General features: G+C 48.4%; 1 protein-coding gene across 7 annotated transcripts in view; it reads left to right on the top strand.

Moving 5' to 3' along the window:
• DENND1B (DENN domain containing 1B) overlaps nt 1-22,755 on the top strand; it is a 142,252-nt gene that overhangs the window by 7,444 nt on the left and 112,053 nt on the right. The window lies entirely within an intron of this gene.

Below are 22,755 nucleotides of genomic sequence, written 5' to 3' on the forward strand. Positions count from 1 at the left end.
ACGCGTCCCTGGCTCCAGCGGCCCTGCCAGCGGCACTTGTGGCCTGTTGGCGCAGCGGCAGCGCCCAGGTGGGTGCTGGGCAGGCCGAGGGCAAGGGGTGGGCGCAGGGTGTAGGCAGTCCTTTCCGATTCCTAAGGCATCTTTTGTTGTCCTATCTGTACAAAGTTGGTTCTTTTACACACTTCTCAGGCCCAGCCAAGTTCTCTTAGAAGACTCACATCCACACACATTTTATTTCAGCTCCAGCTTAAATCTATTCTCTAGCGTATTTATGGTATGAAGTCAATCTTCAAAATATCCACCGTTACCTTAGCTCAGGTGTGTGAAGTAAGGCTTACCTGGTGTGTGTGTTTGTGAAGCGGGCTCCTTTGGAAAACGCGCTTTCTGCGTGATTTCATTTTCATTTTCTCTAAGAGCAAAGTCTTTTATTGTTTAAAATATATGCTGTGTATATTGTTTAAAATACACAGAGTAATGACACTTCTTTCTTACAGTAAAGTTTAAAAATAATCTATTCTCCTTGGAAGTAACACCTTAACCTAGTGTACATGCACAGCAGAGAGCAAAGTTAATTGCGATCAATCCGACTCACTCTTCTTCAGTTTAAATAAGGTGACATGTTGGAGGATTGAACTGCTTTGGCTGAAAAGTTTGTAGTCTAATTGTTACCCTTGTTAACGGCAGTAGATCACAGGTCACCTCGGTGGGTCAAGGGACAGAGATTACCGTTACTGTGGAGCGCTCTCTTTCTGCCGTGACTGGACACATTCAGTTCTGTTAGCCCACAGACACGCATCTGACATTCATAACTACGTGGAGTTTTCATCTCTTTCTATTCACCAACGAGAAGCAGATTCTAAGGTGAGCAAGCACAGGGAATTATTAAGAGGGAAACCAGTGCCTTCAAACAAGTCACTAGGATCCCCTTGTCCAGGTGGGCAGTTGCCGCTCCGGCGCCGCAGCTTCGGCCTCCCTTCGGTTCTGGCGGGGCCTCGGGGTGCGGGCCTCGGGGGCCCTGCGGCTCGGGGCAGCCAGGGCTTTGTTTTTAAGATGCTTAATTCAGAGGTTTTCTTCTGTGTGGCAGGAAGGGTTATATGGAAGCACAAAGACAAAGACAAAATAAACTCTAACACGATCCGTTTTCTTGGGAACGATTTTTATAATTTTATAGCCAGGGGTGACGAGAAAGAAGCTGTTATACAACATATTTTTCATAGTGAGCCCCAAGCAGAAATATTTCTGCTGCTCAAACGATTACCATGAAAAGTGACCAGAAATCTAACTGGAGCCACAAAGCCCAGCATTAGGCGGGTCGGGGGCTGGTCTCCAGCCACGATGACAACAGACACAGATGACCCTGGGCAGCGGAGAGAAGCCGTCCGAGTAGAGGGAGCACGGGGACGCGCCGGGGCCAGGGGCGGGGAGGCCATCAGCCACTCTCTCCACAAGTGTCCCCGAGGCGGCAGGGCTTGGTAGCAACCTCGCTTCTCTCCTCTTGTCCCCTGACTCGGACTTGCGAGCCACCCGGAGACGTCACCTGCCTCCTCCAGGCCTCACTGGGGCTCCTGGAGGTGAGTGGGCTGGGCGCCCCGAGACCCCGGCCTCAGGCAGACACCCCGGCCTCAGGCAGACACCCCAGGCGAGCCGTCTTGCTGGTCATCGGTGCAGCGACCTTCAGGAAGCTGGACAACAGGGTAGCTCCAGAGTCGTGGGCCCGGGCTGGAGCCTCGGCTCGGGCAGCGGTCATGCAGGGCAGACAGAGCACCCCTCCGAGGGACCCTGGGAGCCGCCCTTGAGGGCAGAGCGCAGGGCCTGGGACAGCTCTGTGAGAGGGAACGCAGGCTACGTGATCTTGATAAAAGGGTCCCCCGCCTTTGGGGACCCGGGGTCGGTGCCTGCGGCAGGGGGCGGTGACGCCCGTAAAGCGTTCCGGTGGTTGACTCCTTCCTCGCTCCCTTCGCCTTGCCCATCTCTTAGGAACTGGTTAGTCTGGTTTGATTTTTCCACTGGTCTTCTATTGTTGTCCTTTCGCTGCTGATATCGAAATCACCAGTTACTAGAAACGTCTTCATTTGGGTTTTAACAGTGTATCCAGCCCGGTGACGTTGAAATGCAGTAACGGGTTAAAATGAATGCGTTGGGCCTCTCTGAAGGTCGCAGCGAGCCCGTCCTGCCCTGGCGTCCCATGAAAAACGCTGGTTGGCAGCAAGTTCTGAAGATGTTTTTTAAAAGTGAAACTGAACCATGTAAAAAGCATTCGCAACTTTTCTTCTTTTGATTGTGACTTAAATAGTATGAACATGACTAATAAGGGTTTAACAAGCTATAGTTGTTGGTCCTTTGAAAAGTAAATGCTACTATATAACTGCGCTTTTATGTCAAACTGAGAGTTTGAAGTTTCTAAATGGTTTTATTACTGTTTTTACTTTGGTGAATATTCAAGGGAGAATGTCCAGAAATTATTAAAGAGAGTTATTAGAACATTCCTATTTAACTGTCCCTAAAACCTATTTATTTAAATGCGAGTCTGCTCTATCCCTCAGTTTGTTTAAAGTGGGATAGTTGGGGGGTTTCCTGGCTAACATTTAAAGGGGTCCGCGTGACGTTCTTGTGTAGAGCTGAGAAAACAAACTGTGTACATTCAGATGCTTTAGAGCACAGATATGAACCATGTCGAGATCACAAGGGAGCTTGCTGGCTCCTAGAAGAGGAAGTCTAGAAGTAGGTCATCGAAGGTCCACGCTTGTCCTGCCTCTGCCTCCGCCGCAGCCTGTCGTCCGGAGGCTCTGACGCCCGGGGCTCCCGGGCGGCTGTCCGAGCAGCTGGGTCTCCGCTTCCCACGCGCTCTTTTGGAGCCAGGAAGTGTCTTCCCCACAGTCCCCCGGAACCTGGGATCCCAGGGACCCCGGCGGGACTGGACCGACCGTTGCCCGAATAATCACTGGAGGCGTCGCCGCCGTAGAGGGGTGAGCGTCAAGAAGATCACAGCGGGTCTGCTGAGCACCTGGCAAGGACCAGATGCCGGGGAACCCTTGGAAATGCTGTCCGCGTTTCTCAGGATGTTGGTTTCCTTCTCGATGAGCATCTCATCCAGCAGGAAATACGATGCTGGGTTCAATTCGGTTTATGCTAAGATCAGTCACGTTCTGTTAAGGTACTCGGCTGGCTTCTCTTGTTCAGTTTTTACTAGAGACGCTCTAAATTCTTCACTTATCCTAACTACTTCAGATCATGAATAGCCTCAGCGACCGATGATCACTGCTAGTTAGTGGTCTGGCATGGTATGGGTTGTTGGAACGTAACTTGGTATAGCCAGCCTTTTCAGCGGTCTTCACCAGATCTGTTCGGACTTGCCTCAGGCATCGTGTTGAGGTTTGAGGAAAAGACGCTGGGGGATCGTTTCACCTCGGGCCCCGCAGGTTCAAAACCAGCCCTGAGGGGGCTGGCGGTCTCCCCGGCGGGTGTCCTGTTTGTTACCAGAATTGGTCCTGGTGGTGTTAGGCCGGCTGGGACGTCTTTACACGGATGTGTCCCTGGCTGGACAGCTTCCCCAGTCACTTCTGTCCCAGCCGCCCCAGAGGGAAGTGCCAACGTCTAGATCAAAATGCTCCTCCTGGTAGGTTGCCAAGCCCCAGGCTGCTGCCGCTCTTCTCTTGGCTGTCTTTGTTCTGTCCCAGGTCCCAGCCGCCAGGAGTGCCGCCAGCAGGGGGGCCTCTCCTCGATCTCAATAACAGAACTGACTGTCCCCACGCTGCCCCGGCTTCCCCCTCAGAGATGCGGGCCTTCCGAGAAGCGCCTTTTCCTTGGCGGGAGGAGGGGAGACACTTCCCCCTCCGGGTTCCGCTGGAGCTGGGGTCCGGGCGTTCCGTCCGCTTCCTCTCCTGTGTTGTGTTGATGGCTTCTCCCATGTCGCAGCGTCCGCCGAGACTTACCTAGCATGTGGTGCCATGCACGGCTCGGGGTGTTTTACGTGGACTGATTATTTAGGAGATAGGAAATGGGTATCTCCATTTTGTGCACAGAGAAGCTGAAGCACAGAGAAATGAAAAAACTCATCCAGAGTGGCCTGGCTCCAGAGTCTGGATTTTAATCTATTGCCCTTCAGTAGATTTAATCATTTTTATTTTTTAATCTACCGGTCTCTTGCCTCTCCTAACCTTGCATAAGCTTAGGAAAGGCTGCTTTGTGATCGTGTGAGGAAATATTTGAAAACGAGCTATTGGGGTACAGGCATTCTTTTTAAAAACCAAGAAATGCAGCGTTTCCCCTGAAATGGACGCAGCGAGTGCAGCGCCCCTGCCTGTGGCTACTGAGCCGGGCTGGGGGCTCCCCTCCCCCACCGCTCCTCTTCCTTTAGGGTTCATGTCTCTGTCCTTAGTGACTCTGTGACCTCCCAGGGCTGCTTATTTATTCCTAGTTTTCAACACATCTTTAGCAAATCTTGTTTCCTTTGTTCCCGTCTCTTTAGCTAGAATAATTTCTCTTAGGAACAAATCCCCCTTTGCTACCAGCTTCCCGTGGGTATGAGCCCACCCAGCCTGGCATCTGAAAGAGCACCCACATCTCTCATCTCTAGCTTGTGTTGAACTACCTCTTGCTTTTCTCTTAAATCAGAACCTCAGTCCGGATCTGCGTGCCCGGCGCAAAAGGGAGTTTCTAAGCCCGCTTGGCATCTGATAGCTTTTGGTCCACGGGGATGCTGTTTACCAGGAACCGCCTGTAGGTAGCCCGCCCTGCGCTCCTCCAGATCTGCCTGGTACTGTAGCACGCACATACCCCTGGGCGTCTCTTTGCTGTGTGTCTAGGACGCCCGGGGAGAACCTGCCCCGATTTACTAATTTGCCTCTTGAAGGAAAAGCTCAGCACAGGGTCTGCCATGGGTGGCGAATATTTGCAGAATGGGTGAAAGGCGTCGGACCTATGCCGAGCGCCTGGCCGTTGCGCAAGTGCACGTCGGTCAAATCAGATCCCAGAGCTGCTTGTTGTGGAAGCAGCGTTGAGTGTGTGCCGGTGTGGCTGCCGCGGGGACACTGCACATGTGTGACCTCGTGTGTCTGGTACGGGGCGGTTTAGGGGGAACCCCCACTCCAGCCTCCGTGTCCAGGGCTCGCATCTTTCCTCTCGCGAGATGGGCCGGGACAGTCGCTGTGGGTGCATGTTTTTGGAGGCCCCCTCAACACCTGCCACGCACACCAGCCCCCGCGCCCTGAACCCAGCGAAACCCTGACATTTAGAAAGTAGAGCTTCAGTGAAGAATCACCCACAGTGAAGTGGTTTAGGACACTTTGCATATTGCCCAATGTGGAAAAAAAATCTGTGTGTAAAATGCAGTCACCATGTTTTGGCTTTAGCTCCACGTTCAGTAAAGAACGCGTTCAGACTCCCTCTCAGTCCGCACGCGCTGGGAGGAATCAGGGTAACCTCCGGGAGAGTGTTCGCGTTGGACCTTAGGTTGCTCAGGGAGCAGACACACTTTTATTTTCTCACACTGGCCAACTGGGGCCAACATGTAACGTGGTTCTTTGGAACCACGCCTTGGAGATGGGCTGTTCTTGTTTTATGCAGGAAACATTTAAGTGCGGCAGGGCTTTTATACTTGGCTCTGGCCTTCACACCCTCCTTCATGGGGCAAGTGTGAAAAGCAAAATCAATGCCAGCGTTCAGTTTCTGCTGATTGTTATTGCTCTGATAGGGACACTGCAGAGTTTGTATTTTTTTAACAGCTTGATTATAACTTGTCTCAGTAGGTGCTTTTATTGGTCACATGTTCTTTATTTTTGCCACTTGTATCCAAGGGGACTGCTGGGGTTTTCCAGTTAATAACCATCCCCGCCCCCCGCCTGTGGACGGCGTGCCAGCTGCTGCTTTCTCCGGCGTCGCGCGCTCGGACCGTGGCTGGGGCTCTGCGGAGGGATCGCAGTGCCACTGGCTTGTTCACGTTCTTTCTCAGACCGGCCTTGTGTTCCTGATCTTCAAGGGGAATAGGGTCCTGATATACTTTGGATGATATTCTCTCGTGTGCGGGATTTTCTTATGCTCAAATAACATCCTCCCTCTCCTGGCCTCCAGGTTTTTATTTTTGATTTGCAAGTTGGAAGGCAGTAATTTACCTTTTAAGATACTCACTGTAAAGCGTGAACACGCTGTTTGTTGGGGGCGTGGATGCAGGCCGCCGCGGCGTTCTCAACAGTTCCAGAAAAGCCCTTCTTCCCCGGAAATGCGTTCTGATGTTTACCTTTTAGAAACTTTTTCCACTTTCAGATTCTGAGGCGTATTCCTAAGGCATACAGTGGAAACGAGGAAAGTTTTGTTTTTAATGCTTTTTATTCGCGCTGGGAAGCCTTAAAGATAGTGTTGCGACTCCTGAAACACTGCGGTGTCCCCGTCTGGCGAGGGTGAATCGTTTCCTGTGTTTATTTTGGGCACAGTCAGACTCTTCGTGTATGTCAGTTAAGGGTAAGTTGATGGATCCAGGCAGAAACTCAGTTTTCTCTCTAAAAAAGGTGTCCTCGTGTCCCACATCCGCGTGGCGGGTCAGTCCCTGGCCCTGTGGGGACCCTGCCAGAGCTCTTCCGGAAGGGTTTTGAGGCTTGTGGGCGGTCCGTACCGCGGGGGGCTGAGGGCCCATTGCAGAGGCGCGCGGGGGCGGGGAGGGTAGCAGAGCTGGAAGTTTCCTTCAAGAGCGCCTGGCGCATCGCGCTGGAGGGGATTCTTGGGGGTCCTGTGCCTCACTCTGCAGGGGCCGTTGTCACCCCCTGTCATCGTTCCCGAGCTGCTCAGAGACTGTGACATAGAGACTGTCACCGGGAAGGTGACGAGATTAGTCACAGAACATGTATGCATGACTCATGGACACAGGCGGCAGTGTGGGGACAGCCAGAGAAGCCGGGGAAATGGGGGCATCTACAGAGCCAGAAATAAGAATAAAGCACAGATAAAGAAATGAGAAGACATTGCGACAACGGCAGAAAAAAGTCCTCCCCGGGAGCGACGCGCAGGCTGCTCCCCCAGTGCCTGTGTTTGGGAGTCACCCCCGCGCTCGCTGCACATCCGAGAGCCGCTCCCTGAGGCGGGCGGTGTGAGCCGCTGCCCTGGTCTGGTTCCAGGCGTTCGGGGGGACGTGTGGGCCACTGAGAGCCAGGCGTGGGGAGCATCTTGACTTTAAAGAGAGCTGAGGCTGCTTGCGCTATTTAACAGGGCGCAGTGCGCGTGCGATAGAGGAGGGACCTCGGGCCTGAGGGTCAGATGAGCTCCGCCGCTTTCCAGTGAGGCGTTGCCACCGCCCCCCGCCCCACTCTCGGTCGCTCCTCTGTAACTGGTGGTCAACAGCTTTAACAAGTGTGCCTGTTTATTTAGAGGGCTCGAATGTCGTGAGGACGTTTGTTCGTAAGGTGATGAAATGAAGCTACAGCCTCAGGGTTATGGAGCCCAAGCAATCAATTTATTTTCTTCGGTCAGGCCCCCCGTTAGATGTTTTACAGAAATAGTAATACAAGCCGTGCTTATTTAGCATTTACAGTATGTCAGTTGGCATTTACAAGTGTGTCACTTAGCTGTAAGAGGTGGGACTGGGATTTGAACCCGTTTCTCTGATTCTAGAGCCTGAGGCCTCAGCCATGACTCTGTGCTGCCTTTCTAACAGCATTGAGATATCTCACAGCAGCGTTAGAAAGGCACCCTTTTAGAAAGTCCCAGGTTCTAGCTTGGCCCAGAGGCAGTGATGTATTGATCTTCAGCAGGCGTCAGAAGGTGGCATACCTGCCTCAGAGCGCGTTCCACCAAACTTTGTTCCTTCAGGAGCTGCCTCTGAGTGCCAGCCGCGCGCCTGGCGCTGATGGCGGGTCGCCGATGGCAGGTCGCCGATGGCAGGTCGCCGATGGCGTGCTCGAAGAGGGAGCGTCTGTCCAAGTCGGTGACTGCTCGGGCGGGGGGCCGGGCTAGGGCACACAGTGCGTGGCACTGCGTAGGAAGGGGCGTGAGCTCGGCTCTGTGCGTGGGGCCCGGGGGACGAGGGGAGACGGGAGAGGGGCCAGGCAGGAATGGCTCCAAGGTGATGGAGGGAGACGCAGCGAGACATCTTGTCAGTTCTCGGTTGGGTGCCAGGCGGCTATCTTTTTTGAGGTTTGGTGGCGTTTTACTTCATATTCAAAATCTTGTGCAAGCAACCACGAGTAAAGAATATCTTGCCTTTGGAATAAATGTTTGCATTTAATGAAGAGGGTCAAGCAGCCCTCTCTCTGTTAGCGTGGCCTCAGCAGAGAGGTGTTGAGTTTTGTTTTGCCCACGCGCGGCCAGCCCGGGGCCTGGCCCAGAGGAGGCGCTCGGCGGCACGGGCTCGGCCGATGGAGCATCCTGTTTAAGGTGTGCCGAGAGGGGTTTTACAGAAAGGGAGTGGAAATTGCAAAGGCTGTTGAGAGTTTAATCATTCTCGTGGAGTTCATCTCTTCTTTGAAAGTTGACCAGCTTTATTGAACAGGTGAAATTTCCGAGAGATGCTAAAAAAAGAAGTTGCTAAGGGCTCGCACTTCTGTCGCCTGCCTGGGGCAGCCACCTCCTATCTTGAGCTTGGTCTTTATCGCCCTTGTTTGTGCCGGCCACCCGGTTGTAGCTTTTTAAGGACAAGCACATCTTTGGATCTCTTGTAGGTTTTGGAGGGTGTCTTCCATGTGCATGATGGCCAATAGTTACTTAAGCAACGCTCTTCTATTGAAGTAAAATTAATAAAAGGCTGTGCTTTATTTCCAATACCTATTTTAGATTTTTAAAATATGCTCAAAAGCTTGAATGTAAAGAACTTTGTAAAGCTGTAGATTTTTATCATCACAAGCATTAGGTGCCTTATTTTTTAAAAAATTTTCAAGCAGGACTGTTGATAAACCACAGACTCTGTAACTTAGTCGGCAAAGCTAGTGAAGATCAGATAGGGCCTTTTCCTCTTTCACTTCCTTCTTTATCATTTGAATCTGAAAATGAAGCGTGGAACTATCAGCTTAGTACATCTGATGGTCTCCTGCAAATGCAGAAGCGTCCAGATATTAGTCATTTCAAAAAACGTTTCTTCTGGGCTTGGTAGCAGAAGTGCACCCCAATACGGATGTGTTCAGCGCTCAAACCGAACACTCATTAAAATTAAGCAGTCCTTTAACATTTTAACTGTGAAATTTAGACGTACTGATTTTGGTAAACGATGACAAGGAGTCACTTAGGAATTTGTGCAGAAAACATTGGTTGAAATGAAACCAATAAAATAAGTTCATGTGCATCTTAATGATGCACTGGACCCTGTGAGTCCTGGGGCTTGTGCATTGAAACCGGAGGTTGTTGCCTTTCTTACACGTGAACTTGTGCAGAAGTGGTTCAGAAGAGATTCTGAAGTGGCTTATTTATTTATTCCTTCATTTATTCTTTGCAATCCTGGTGCAGTTTGGGTAGGGTGTTGAGAAGGGGAAGTTGTCGTCATATTGGAGGAATTTTTTCAAGGCCTTGGTCATTGTTGTTACTCTTTTATTTTCTCTTTCCAAATTGTAAGCGATTAATGAGGTTCACTTACTTGATGTCTTTAGAAAACGTTGTGTTGTCTCTTTTTCATCTTGTTACTTCAGAGGACGCCACTGCGTTTGGGAGTTGAAGTTTGCTGTGGAATGTGCGATTTTGGTGATGAGCAGAGGCAGCGTAGTTACTGACAATACGTGGCGACACAGTTCCATCGAGACTATGTGTTGGTTGAGTCCTCTGTGTATAGGCTTAGCCATGTTCTAGAAGAAACAGTCAGCTGAGAATTATGTACAAAAATACTAGTTTCCAAATTTTTAATGGTTACTACAGGGGCGGATGAAGGTAGGTTTACAGTTGTGAGCATGCAAAACACACAGTTTATTCTTGTATTACTGTTTCCTAATTACTGTGTTATTTTCCATACACACAACTGTAAACCTACTTTTGCCCACCCCTGTGTTGTGTTTAGTAGTGACAATGTTCACTCTGAAAAGTAGGAATATTAAAAGTCGCCATTTTAATTTGTAAATATTTGTTACATCACTAGCTTAATAGTTGAAGGCATAATAAAGAGTTGAAGTATAATATATCCTACACACCGCTGCCCTAAATTTGGCCTTTGAGGTTGATGTTGCTGTCCAGAATTCTTTATAAAACCGTGATAAAATCCATTTGCTTTTAGTTTCCTTGATTTGGGAATTTATAAAGTCTTTTGGCAATTTTCTCGACTCATTTCCCTCAGGTATTATCCTGACCGGCACGGGCCAGTCTGTTATAGGTGGCGGTGGAGACACGAGAGGAGGTGGCCCTCATATCACATTTTCTACCTCAAGCCTTGTCTCACGCGCTGCTCCTTTCCGACTCGGGATGGGTTTGCGGTGGCCGCGCCCCCATCCCTGCTACTGAAGTCACTGACACCTCTGCATTGCCTTCTAAGTCATCGCAGTAGGACTAAGTCACATTTGTCATGACTTACAGTTCCTGTTCGTATGGTATTTTAATTTTTAATGATTTGTATTCTGTTTAATATATATGGCAGATTTAACATATATAGGGTCTGGCAGAAGTAAGGCCTGCTTGAGTGTGGTTGGTAGGGTAATACTATGGGTGTAAGAATTATAGTTTTAACGTGAACATTTCACCTAAAATGTCCTGTGGTGGGCTTGAGTGCGACATTGTTATGTTACAGAATCACATGCTTAGGATTTTGTAATAAAAAAGGGGTGTTCCTTGTGCTAGACCCTGTATAACTTGTATTTACTCTAAAGCATAATTTTAAACATGAGAGGAATTTACCTTTTTGGAATATGGCGGAATTACTTTGGCTCAAGCACAGTTAATTATCTGTGTTGCGCTAAGGGACTTGTTGACACTTATTTGAGTTAAAAGATGATGGTGGTTTTGCTGGTTTCTGGTGCTTGAGAGGCGACTTCCTCCCACGCGGAAGGGCAGGCGTGTCCAATCTGCTGCGGCGAAAGGGAGGGCCAGCAGCCCGGTCCTTGTCCCCTCCCAGGGTCTGACCCTGGCCAAGTGGGCCCACAGGAGTCTTCGCGCCACGGGCGTGGAGGTGTTAAATGTCGCAACTGGTAGTTTTGCTTGGTTTCACTTTTACTTTTTGGTGTATTTGGTGCCTGTGCTTTCACGCATTAGCCATGTCGTATTTTTAGTCCTTTGAACTGTGTTTGCTCAATTCTTCAGTTTCTAATTTTACTTTTAGTTCCGCATTGCTCCTTTTTTCATATTGTCTTTGTATTAGTTTCTTATATTATATTTGGTTTCTAAAAAGTGTTTATTCCTTTTATTGTCTAAAAATTGCTTAATGAAATACTTTCTTTTGTTTAGGAAAAAGCTGTGCTTATTCGTACTTTATAAAGTCTCCGCAAGTCGCTTTGATGGCGGCCCAGCACCCCCCCGCCTGCCTCGCTCATTAGGCGGGGGGAGGGGTTTCTATGGGGAATTTACCTTTCGGACACTCAGTGCCCAACCCGTGGTGGATAATGATTGTATTTTTATTCTCTCTTTGGCCAAGTTACACCTTCCTATATTTTCTTTGAGGCAGCCTAGTCACGGTCAGCTTTATAAAATGGAAATCCTTATTAGTCTAAGCTCCTTTTTTCCCCCTCAGTATTTACATGTATTTGGAAAAGCCTGGTGTTTTTCGTTTTTCATTGTTGTGGTGTCCTGTGCCAGTATACATTTCTTTCTGGTTTGCAATATGCTCCCACTCCTGGTCCCTGTTTGGAAAGCGCTTTGGGTCAGAGAACAGAGCTGCGCCGCGCACAGGTCAGGTTCGGGTTTACGGCCGCCGCGGTCTGCGCGGCCCGCTGTCCGGCGCGGGCGCCGGGAAGCGGAGCTGATTCCTAGCGGTTTTCCAGTCTTGCGCGTCCTCGCTGAATTTGGGCATCTGAGCTTCCAGGTCCTGGGAGAGAGACGTGTGCACCTCCGACGACAGTCTTGGCTTTGCTGATTTTGCCCTTTCTGTTTCCTCGGAATTTCTTTATTTGTCTCTGCCAATAGTTTTCGTCTTCGCCTTTTCTTTGAGGAATGGAGTTTCTCTGCCTTTCTTACAGTTAGTAGCTGCATGAAATTTTTTCCATTTTTTTTCTTTTGAGCTGTCTTTGTTTACATTTATCTCTGTATCTAATATCTTTACATTTGGATTTTCTTTTTCTATTCAGCGGGACAATTGCTGCCTTTAATCAGAGTGTTTCGTGCACTTACGTTAAATGTAACTATTGATATGGGTAGCTTTTTAAAATAACAGCTTTACTGAGGTCTAATTGATATGGTTAGTTTCAAACTATTGTGTAAAAACTTGTTAAGGATTACACATTGACACATTCTCATATTAGGCCTGTTCTCATGTAGATACCAGTATTCAAACATTAGAACCTACTTTGAATCATGTTACTAGTTTGAAAGTGCTTCAGTGATTATTTCCTTTACGAATGTGTAGAGGTGAGGGCGGCATCGTTGCCACCGGTTCTGCGCTCATTCGGGTGACGGATAGCCTCGGTCGGGCCGAGCTGGAAGCGCCAGCTGTTGGCATACATGCTTGAACATTATTGGTCACTCTACTCAGGGTGTCTCCGAGGTCCTGCCACTTCAGTCAGAGGTCCAGTGGCTAGTGGGCACTTGACTTGGGAGAGGCTTAGTTAGCTCTATCAACACTCAGGATAATGATTTACTTGCTTTGTCCTTTTTCTTTGTAGCCTTGAGAAGCTGCAGAAAACAGAGTCTCTTTGTTAGGGAGAAAACGCAGTCTTTATATGGAAGGCTTTGAATGCTTTTCTTATCAAAATACAGAAGGCTCTCTATCTTTTGATCCATTGGCCGTACTTATCAACATAGGTTATCAGTTTCGATTTTCACTCCTTCCCTCGGAAATACCGGGCAGAGCTTTGGCAGGCGAGCTGCTGGTTCAGCTGGTTTCCTCCCAAGTCATCGCAGCAAGCGAATGTGACAAATGTTTATCTGTTTTGCAAAGGAGCTGGGTACAGGCGGCCTTCTCTTCCTCTCAGCCTCCGTACCATTGCTCTGCTGGACTTCGAATCTCAGAGAACTAATCGCTAGTTCTGCTTGAAGCAGAACCTAGTTACACCACCTGGCAAGAATCAGTTCACTTGTCTTGGCTCGAATTCCTTTGGTTCAACAAAAGCCATGGATCCACACTCCTGAAGCCCCGGGCCGATCCAACCTCTTTTTAAGCGAGTTGTGTTTGTGACCCACCCCACTAGGGGATCCGCCCACCGGGACAAGGATTTGATCTTCCCGCTGGTAGTTCTTACCCTACACAGTGCCGCACACAGGATACTGTCATTGAAATTTGCTTTCAGCCTCAATTCGCAAACCTCAGCTCTTTAAGAATCAGTTTTGGGTGTCTGACTCATAGGCCTCTTTTTCCCCTATCCTTCTACCTTTTCAAATCATTCAAATAAAAACTAAAAACGTCTCTGGGACCTCTCATGGTCTATGTAATCTTGTTCAAATCCCACTTTTGACCCTTCCAAGCTGGTCCTCTGCCGGCCCCTCCCCTTGGCCTCTCAGCTGCTGCCAGACTGGCCTCCCTCCCGCCCCGGGGACGCATTGAAAATGCTCCGTGGGGCCTCTGCCCTGTTTGTTTGTTCTAACGCTCTTCCCCAAGGTGTCTACCTGACCAGTCCCTTTCCCTCCTTCACCGTTGGCTCGTTTTCAGCGAGATGCACTCTGGCCGCCTTCGTGACACTGACACATCCATGATTAAGTTACCTGCCCAGCCCCAAATCAAACACGGGTGCAGGGCCCTTGCGATAGGCTTTGCTGATGAGGAGTGTGTTTTTGCCCTAGAGCGACTGAATGGCGCTGATAGCAACCTCGTAGCACATTACCCCTCCTCATTTAGAAGGTCTGATTCAGACGTGGGGTGCGGGAGCGGGGGTGGGGGGTGTCGCAGAGGGCGTAGCAGAGGCAGCCACCATCCCCCCAGCCTTCAGATAGGTGTCCTGATCCTGTATGGGGAGAGGTCACTCAGGGCCCAGGCCCGTAGCAGGGGTCCGAGAGTCCACGCCCTGAACTTTGAACTTTGAGCCTGTCCTCGCCTGTGCAGGCTCCTCGGTTTCAGTGTGGTCTTTGGCCAAGCTTAGACTTTCAGGTGACTTCGGGTACAGCAAGGCCACACCCTCCATCCAGACGTCTGTTACGTGCAAGGTTTGATTCTCCCCAACTCCCCAAGAATCAGTGTATTTCTTTTGTTAAGCTGGTTGGTTATGATCTCTAGAAGTGGTCAGGCTAATCATCATTATAGGTTTAAAAAAATTTATATTTCTCCTAAAGTGTGGGGAATTAATAATATTGCGGTAGGAGCCATGTAACAGAAATGATTTAGTCCTTAATCTGGAAAACTTGGCACTGTGGTTGCAAACCTATCCCGTTAATCGTTACGCATGGGTGGTCTCTTCAACTATTCTGGTTATTCTACAGTTTCTTCTAGTTTTTAAATTATTAATGTGCTATGTTCTGGACAATTTTGAAAAAACTAAAAAGTTTATTATTTTTTAATACCAATAACATAAAAACAGCTATTTTTGTGCCTCTTCTTTCAGATTTCAATATGAGCTTACTTCATGTGGCTGTAATCATGTGTAATATAATTTTTACTTAATAATTCTCAATCTTGCTTGCTGCCCTGGATGTGAATTATAAGATTATATATGTTTTAAAAACCATAATCCTCCCCCAGCCATTGTAAATATTCATGAACTCAACCATAACTTAACATTCTTGGGAAAATCGTTTTATTGCCATGATATGACCAAATATAAATTTGTCTGATGTGTTTAATATTTACAGGCTTAAAAAATTTTACAAATAATTTTTATAAGTATGGTTTGGTTCATGTACCATTACTTTCGTTCCTAAATTTTAATCAAATACATGGTTTGTGGTTTACTGTTTCTCCTTTGTTCAACACTTAAAAACTTATAAGACAAATACTATGAAATGTTAAAAGATATGTTTTCTATTGACTTATGCATTTTGACCGGTTCCTTCAGTGGTAAATACAGCAGTAAAATTTCTGATGAGAAAAGGCTAGGGTAAAAATTGGGACTAAAAAGTGGTCTACGGTAGTTCTCTGCACGGACCTCCCATTGGGCTGGCTTAGAGGGGCGCGCCCTCGCTCAGCCTGCGCGTGGTCCGCCCGAGGGTGCAGGGGATGGGGCTGTGCCGGGGACGGCCACTCACTGGCCACCACGCGTGGATGGGCCGCCTGGGCGGTCAGAGGGCTGCGTCCTACAAGTTCCTCTCTTTACAGCAAATGATGGAGAACACAACCACACGGTCACGCAGCACCTTCATCAGCTTCCCCACGGGACACCTGGGTTGATTTCTAGCCGAGCGGCGGCCGCGATGTGCTTGGGGAGGGCTGGCGGCGACCCCGTGGGCCCCCAGAGTTGTTGCTGTGCTCGGTGAGCGGGTGCGGCGCCCTGTCGCCCTGTCGCCGAGGCTCCGCGCCGGGACCCGGGAGACAGAGGCGTGGCTTTTGTTCTCTGCGAGAGGCGAACGCCACCACTGGGCGGAGGCGGAAGGCTAAGAGCAGAAGCAGTCCTCGCGGTCTGCGTGTGCCAGCCCGGGGCCGCGGCGGGCTGTCCGCCTGGGTCCGGGCGTGTTCTCACCGTCCACGCCCGCTTCCAGCGGCGCCTTGACGTCACAGTCTGAGCCACAGCTGGTTAGCTTCCTATCGGAAGCCGGAATGGTGCAGACTTAGTACAGCGCCGGAAACGGGAGAAGTGTGATATTTCCGGGGGGCTCATTCTCCCTGAATTAAGAAGCCTCTTTACCAATCTCTGGCCAGTTCTGAATAGTCACTTTATTGCTCTATGAGGGCATGGGTCTGTTCATCCCCCCCTTTTTTTTATTGTTCTCCCCAAATCCCTTATTGTGTGTCAACATGTATCTTTACAGACACGGAGAAGGTGGGCACTGCATGTCCCTGGTACCATTAAGATGCCCTTCCCTTTGATCTGTGGCATTTCGGTACCTGTTGTGTTGAAACATGAACCTTTGGGTGGTTGCTGTTTTTATCCAACTCCAGGGAGGGGCTGGTTGTAACGCCAGTGTAAAAAGCACCTGGCCACATCTGTCCCCCTGGTATTATCAACGCTGGAGATTTAGTTCCAACCCAGTTAGAACTGATGGAAGTTAAGTTGTTTATCATTGAGTCGACCACCCTCTTGGACCTACCAGTCTGGACTATTTGCCTCCTTTCTTCTGCAAATCAGATGTCAGCTGGGATAATCATTAAGGTCTTAGGCATCTGGGCTCCTTGCTTGACTGTACGAAAGTATGTACCTTATTCCTGAAAATAACCCTGTGTAAAAATGGCTGCACAGCCTCGTATATTGTGTTACGTGGGGCAGATGCTGAAGCTCGGTCTGCCACGGTGTTGTCTTTGAACCAGCTTAATTATTTCTTCTGCGATTTGGTAACAAGGGACACTTTTTCCTGCACCCACCCAGTTTTATTTTTGCCCTGAGAGAAAATGAGAAAAGAGATAGGGAGGGCGAGAAGAAGTGTGCTGGCTAGATGGTGGCCCCAGGTGTGGGTGCTCAGGTAGGGGATGGTCAGCAGGTAAAGGCTGGTGAGCAGGTACGGGGCGAATGATGACCACGCATCGGGTGATCACCAGGTAAGGGAGGAATAGTCAGCAGGGAGGGGACGGTCAGCAGGGAGGGGGTAAGAGAGAAGGATGGGAAGCAGAAGGTGAGAGTGCGTTGAGGGAAGGAGAAGGGAGGTGGAACTTACGCAAGGGACAAGGTCGGGAGGAGGGGGAGCAGGCTGTCGTGTGGTGCGCGGAGGCTTGAACTAATACGTAGTTGAAGACCATAAACGCAGACGTTCTCTAGGAAGCGCCCCTTCAGGCAGAAGCCCAGCAGACGGCGTCCTGAAAGAAGCCGCCTGACCCACGGAGGTCCTGGGCGAGGGGAGGCAGATTCACGGGGAGCGAGGAAGAGCCGGCAATAACCTATCATGGGGCTAGTGCGTGACCGGCGCTGTCCCTCGCCAAGGCCACAGTCCCACATCCATATCTCAGCGCTTTCCTGTCTCGCCCTAAAATAATGAATAGTAACGATTTTAACGGCGATCTAAGGCGCTCTGTGTGGTAGGCATGGTCGTAAGCAATGCGGTATGTACGTCCCGTAATCTCCACGCCTCCTAACAACATCCCACAAGGGGGGTGCTGTTATAGCCACTGCCGAAGGCTGAGTCACGGAGCTTTAAATGTCTTGAGAAAGGGCACACAGGGGCGGGGCGCAGGGCGTGACATGTCCGCGTGAAGCCCGACTTCAGAATTTAGCCACGCTGCCTCTTAACTGCTGGGCCGCGCTTCTCGGAAACCCACCGAAGGTGGGGTTACTCGCTGCCTGCAATTCAGACGGCAGCCCCCGGCCTCTCCCGAGTTTTCCTCTCTTTTTAGCTCTTTGTGGAACGCCCTAAGCAGGAGTCCGTTGCTCTTGTTCTTGGAAGACAACCTGGTGTTAAAAGTATGGATGGTTTTGGTCTGTATCTCCTGGATTTCAAATTCATTTTTTCCCCTTCTACTTTGTCTTCTTTTCCTCCTAATGGAGGTTTTCCATTAATTATTATTCTAAATGTGTAATATTGTTTGTTGTTCCACATGACATAATTGTCTTTCTGGTTCCTTTATTAATTGGCTTTAATCCTTTGGCTGTCTGGTCTGGTCCTTATTTCTTCCAAGTTGTGATGTACACACTCTCAGGAAGTTACCAGAATGAAGTAGCACCGCTATTCTACAAACTTCTGTGGTGGCCGCTACCCTTTGAGATTTCAGTTTTTTGTGGAATTGCCATATGATAATGGAGCATCAGTGAGCTCGAGTCTAGTAAGCTGCTTCTTACAGAGGTATACTGTGTTCTGTTTCGACACTGTTTTCTTTTGAGTAAAATTCAGACATCTCACAAATGTCCGATTTCTACAATGTGTATGTATACAGCAATTTATGATAAACAACCTGTATCTGACTTGCTTAAAAAAAAAGTTCAAGGAAACTGGATTGTTAATACTGTCCACTTTCATGTCACTTAAAATACTACTTCGGAATCAACAAAATTAGGAGGGGTTGTCGTGCGTTTAGTGTGGCACACTTAAATGCCCTTACTGAAACAAGACCCGTCTTGACTCTAAAAGCCACCAGCAAGGACAAACTTCCAAGTGTTGGTTAACTTTAAACATAGGATCACCTGTAAAGAATTTTTCCTTTTCTCATAGAAATTCTTATCCTGTAACAGAGGTTAAGAAATAATGGTCCCCGATACACCTTATTTGACTCACGGTATTTATGAAACGTTCGATTATTTTTTCCACTTTAAAAAGCGACGTATTTTTTTCCCCATGAAAGGTCTGGCTTCTCTTGAAAAATTTAGAGTATCCGTCCACCCCGGAGCGGCAGGAGGACGGGAGAGCGGCCGCCTCCTGGGAGGGCGTGGGATCCCGCCCGCGCCTGCGCCGCACGCACGGCGCCCCGCCTCCCGTGGCCGCGGCTGCAGGCTCCGCGTTCCCATTCCCGTGCGCCTCCTGCCTCGAGATTCCGCTGTCCCCTTCCTGTGGGTAGAGAGGGAACACGTTGTGACGGATAAAAACGTAACGACTTTTTTCCTCTGATTTTTAATAGAAATTTTGCTTATTTTTTTAGCTTTATGCCCCTTTAAACAGCATTGGGCAGAGATATTTGAGTCATTATTTTACCTTCTGATCAGAATTCATCAGACTTCTGTTAGTGTAGGCTGGCTGCTTGTCAAAATGAGCCAACTAAAATACGCAAATTCATGAAATTTAGTTGGAAGAGCGATGGCGTGGGGAAGAGTTTTAGATGCACGACGTCTGTTCAGGGAACGGGGAGAGTGAAGAATTCAGTGGAAAGCTGAACAAGCTGTTTTTTGGCAATAGACATGCAGACCGTGAAGCATGGTTCCTGCCGGTAGGACCTTTATTTAAGTAAAGAGACACAAATGAGACGGGAAGCGGCAGCACCACGCAGGGTGTTTCGCCGTCGCTGGTTCAGGCGGCAGGACTTGGCCGGAGGTGGCGCAGTCTGTGCGCCACGTTCTGGGGAGGCGTCCTAACCAGGTCCCGAGCGAGCGCAGAGCCTAGAACGACGGAGGAAAGAGAACCCGGGGTTTCCAGGGAGGGAGCTCAAGTGCACGCGTGGAGCTGGGAACCCACTTTCCCGCCGTGAGAGGCAGCAGGCTTGGCTTGCGTAGGAAATTCGCATTGGAAGGCGGTGGGCAAGGCACTTAAATAGGCTGCAAGTAGTCAGGTACGAAGCGCAGAATTTTGTTACACTGACTAGTCTTAACATACAGGGTTCGTTACTGTGTGAAAACAGACATTCTGTTTGAGGCGGAAACTACCGCGGTCGCTGGCAGAGTTGGGCCTTGTCACCGGTGGGCCAGGCGCGTGTTCCCCGGGGCGAGGCGTGAGGAAGGCGCTCCTCCGAGAAGAGCACGGTGGCGGGGACTGGGCGGGGCGGGGCTCTGCACGGGACGCGCAGGGCAGGGAGGGATGGGTGGCGGCGACGTCCCACGGCACGAGCTAAGGCGGCGGCACACAGCGGGCACCGGCCTTGATGCCTGGGTCCCGCCCAAAACCGCGAGATGCGGGCGAGTGCGTTTCAGACGCGGCTTTAGCTGTTGGTGGCATGAAGTCGTTGGGAAAATGGGGCGTGAGATACGGTTTTGCTTTCGCGACGTTTTTAAAGCCAGCCTATAAAGCACAGGTTTTAATATGCGGCGAAGATAGGTTCGGTTCTAATCTTGAGCCCAGTGTTTGAAATAATGTTTGAAACGTGAAAAAGGCTGAACGTTTTTAAAAGGCTTGGGGAAAACATTTCTGTTCAGGACGAGGGAGGCAGTGATTCTCGGCCCAGGCTGTTCCTCGGAATCAGCCCGGGAGATTTGAAAGCTTCCTGGCACCTCGTGTGGCCTGGGGTGTGGCCAGGGAGCCGCCTTGCTTTGGTGGTGGTTGTAGATGTTCCGTAGGTCGTTCTAATGACCGGAAGGGGTTGAGAACCGCTGCGTTTACATCGAGGAAATAATTTGTGATGAATAGGCAAGAGTTTCAGTAACAGCTTTTTGAGGGTTTTTTTTTTTTTTTAAATTATTTGCGAAGGTTATCTATTTTTCCCTCAGCTTTTCAACCAGAGAGGAAAGACTTAAATTCTCCTACGGGAGATTTAGTCGGCCATTGGGAAGAACCTTCTGCCATCGATCGGACACTTTAGGAGGGAAGCAAGGGGACTGGGAACAGTCCCTGTGTACGCCAGCTGCAGACTGGGAAGAGACGCGCCCCTTTCAGCGGAGCCTCGAGGAGTCCCTCGGGAGAGGACAGAGGGTGCTGACACCCCTCTAGCCTGTGATTTCCCGTGTGGTTGTTTCCGTCTCCAAGAACCAGCCACGGCCCCTGCGCCCTCCGTCTGTAACCTCAGGGACGAGCTCCGCCGTGACATGGAGTTCGCTTCTGCAGTCTGTTCAGAAGGCAGCCCCGTGGGCCCCACAGCGAGGTCACCAGTTTCTGTTGGAAACGCACAGACCGGTCTTTTTAAATACATTCCCAATAACGTGATAATTACATGTTTTAAGGAAAATGGGTGAAAATTAGTCTAAGACTTAATTATTAGCAAGCAAGTTCAGACTAATAGCTTTCTGCCCCTTCCAAGAAATGTTTCTTGTCGTCAATATCACTGTTCCATTTGCCAATCATAACATTGTCTTCCCAGGTTAGTGATACGTACTCATTGTATTCGCTCAAGGAAATTCTGTATACCACGATTGAAGATTTTAGAAATAAAACAACGTAATTCAGTTAGAAACAGAATGAAATGTCTGTTCACATCTCTACTCCTTTCATAGTCTATCGAGACTTAAACGTTTGTCTCTTATAATTTCATGAGAATTGAAATGTCATGTCTAGGTTATGCCCATTTTGCTTATGATTAGACTTTTTTCTTGAACAAGTTTAATTTTTACTGGGGGTATTTGAAAGGTATTACCCAGAAGTCCTGAGGCTTCTGGAGCTTGAGGCTGGACATGACATCACATTGATGTTTTGACTCAAATGTCGATGACTTGATAATGCCACTTTGAGTGCCTCCAGGTGTCTGTCCCTTGGTGAAGTTGTCACTCTTTTGAACCTTCCTGTGGATCCCTTCTAAGGATAGGTCGTAAGGAAGTGGCTTCCCATCATCTATGCCAAAGGACTTTACAGAGTTAGAGCGTACTTGGTTTTTATAAAACTCTGTCCTTTCCATCCCTGACTACCTGCGTGCCACCAAGAGCAAGGGGTCAGGGCAGGTTCACGCTGTGTCTTCCACAGTCTGTTGGGAGTTTCGGCGCTCGGGTCCTGTTGCATCCTGACTCAGGAAGGTGAATCATCTTGTTTTATTTTATCTGCTTCCTCCTCTTGTATTTACCCACAAGTTGTCCATATATGTCTGAATCCCAGTAACATACAAGATCTAAGTTCTTTTTCCAGGAGGGTCATTGGATAAGTTATTTGAATAATTGCAGTAGCTTTACAACATGCTTCATTATATTGCTGTTTTTCCATTTACTCAGCATAGCGACCGAGCGATCCTGTTGCAATATGTCAGAGCGTGTCGCTTCCCTACCCAGACTCTAATGTGGCTCTCCTTTCTAGAGCGCAGTTCAGGGTCCTTTTTATGGTTTAAGGCCTGGCCTCCCAGGATCTCTCTGCCCTCATCTTACTTTCTTGTTTTTGTTTAACGCTACGTTTCAGAGGTCTTTTTCCCCCTTCTGAACAAACATAACATTTCAAGGCTTTGTTCTTCTTCAAGGCTGTATAGTATTTCACAGAATAATAATAGTGATATAACCATGTCCATACTAATAGGTACAGAGATTATTTCCAGGGCTTTGTTAGTTTCAAACAATGCTTCAGTAAAGATTGTTGTATATATGCCTATATCTGGGTATGTGAAATATATCATTTCTTGTATTTCATATTTTTCTTTGGGAGAAAACTTGTTTTCCCCCTGATTCTATGATCTAGAGGGTTCTTTAGCCAGGGTCTGTTTTTGGTAAATCTATCAAGTTTTGTGTTTCTAAAAGTATCTTTATTTTGTCCATATACCTGTGTGTGCACTTCTCAAAAGACGAACATACTTTTTCAAAAGTTTCAAGTATATTATTCCACTCTCTTCTAGATTCCGTTGCTGCTATCAATGTGCTATATATATAAAGTGATTATATATATTTATCTATTTTCCTCTATGATGCTTTTTAAAGACATCTGTGTCTTCGTGTGCTGTAATTTCATGATAGTGCATCTAGATGTGTTTTTGTTGAGATCTTGCTTGGGTATGTTACAATTTCTAATTTTGAAGATTCATGTTTTTCACCACTTTTAGAAAATTGAATTATTATTTCTTCTAATACTATCTCCATTCTTCCCTTGTTTTATACACCTCACTCTCCTAGGTCTAATCTTGTGGAACTCTAAATAGACATATTATCATTCTTATCTCCCTTTTTCTTAACCTCCTTTATAGTTCTCTCTTTTGTATCTCTCTGCACCTGATCCTGTTTAATATCTTTTGTATCTGATTCAGTTTACTCTCTCTCTCTTCAGTTGTATATAATCTACTGTTTATTCATCTACTGAGCTTTGAATTCCATAGATTACATCTTTCTTTCTTGAAGTTCTAGTTAATTTCACAATTTGCCTTTAAAAAAATCACCTCATTGT

Source organism: Pteronotus mesoamericanus, unplaced genomic scaffold (genome assembly GCF_021234165.1).
Source record: "Pteronotus mesoamericanus isolate MK-2021 breed Mesoamerican mustached bat unplaced genomic scaffold, CSHL_Meso_final contig_347, whole genome shotgun sequence".
NCBI lineage: Eukaryota > Metazoa > Chordata > Mammalia > Chiroptera > Mormoopidae > Pteronotus > Pteronotus mesoamericanus.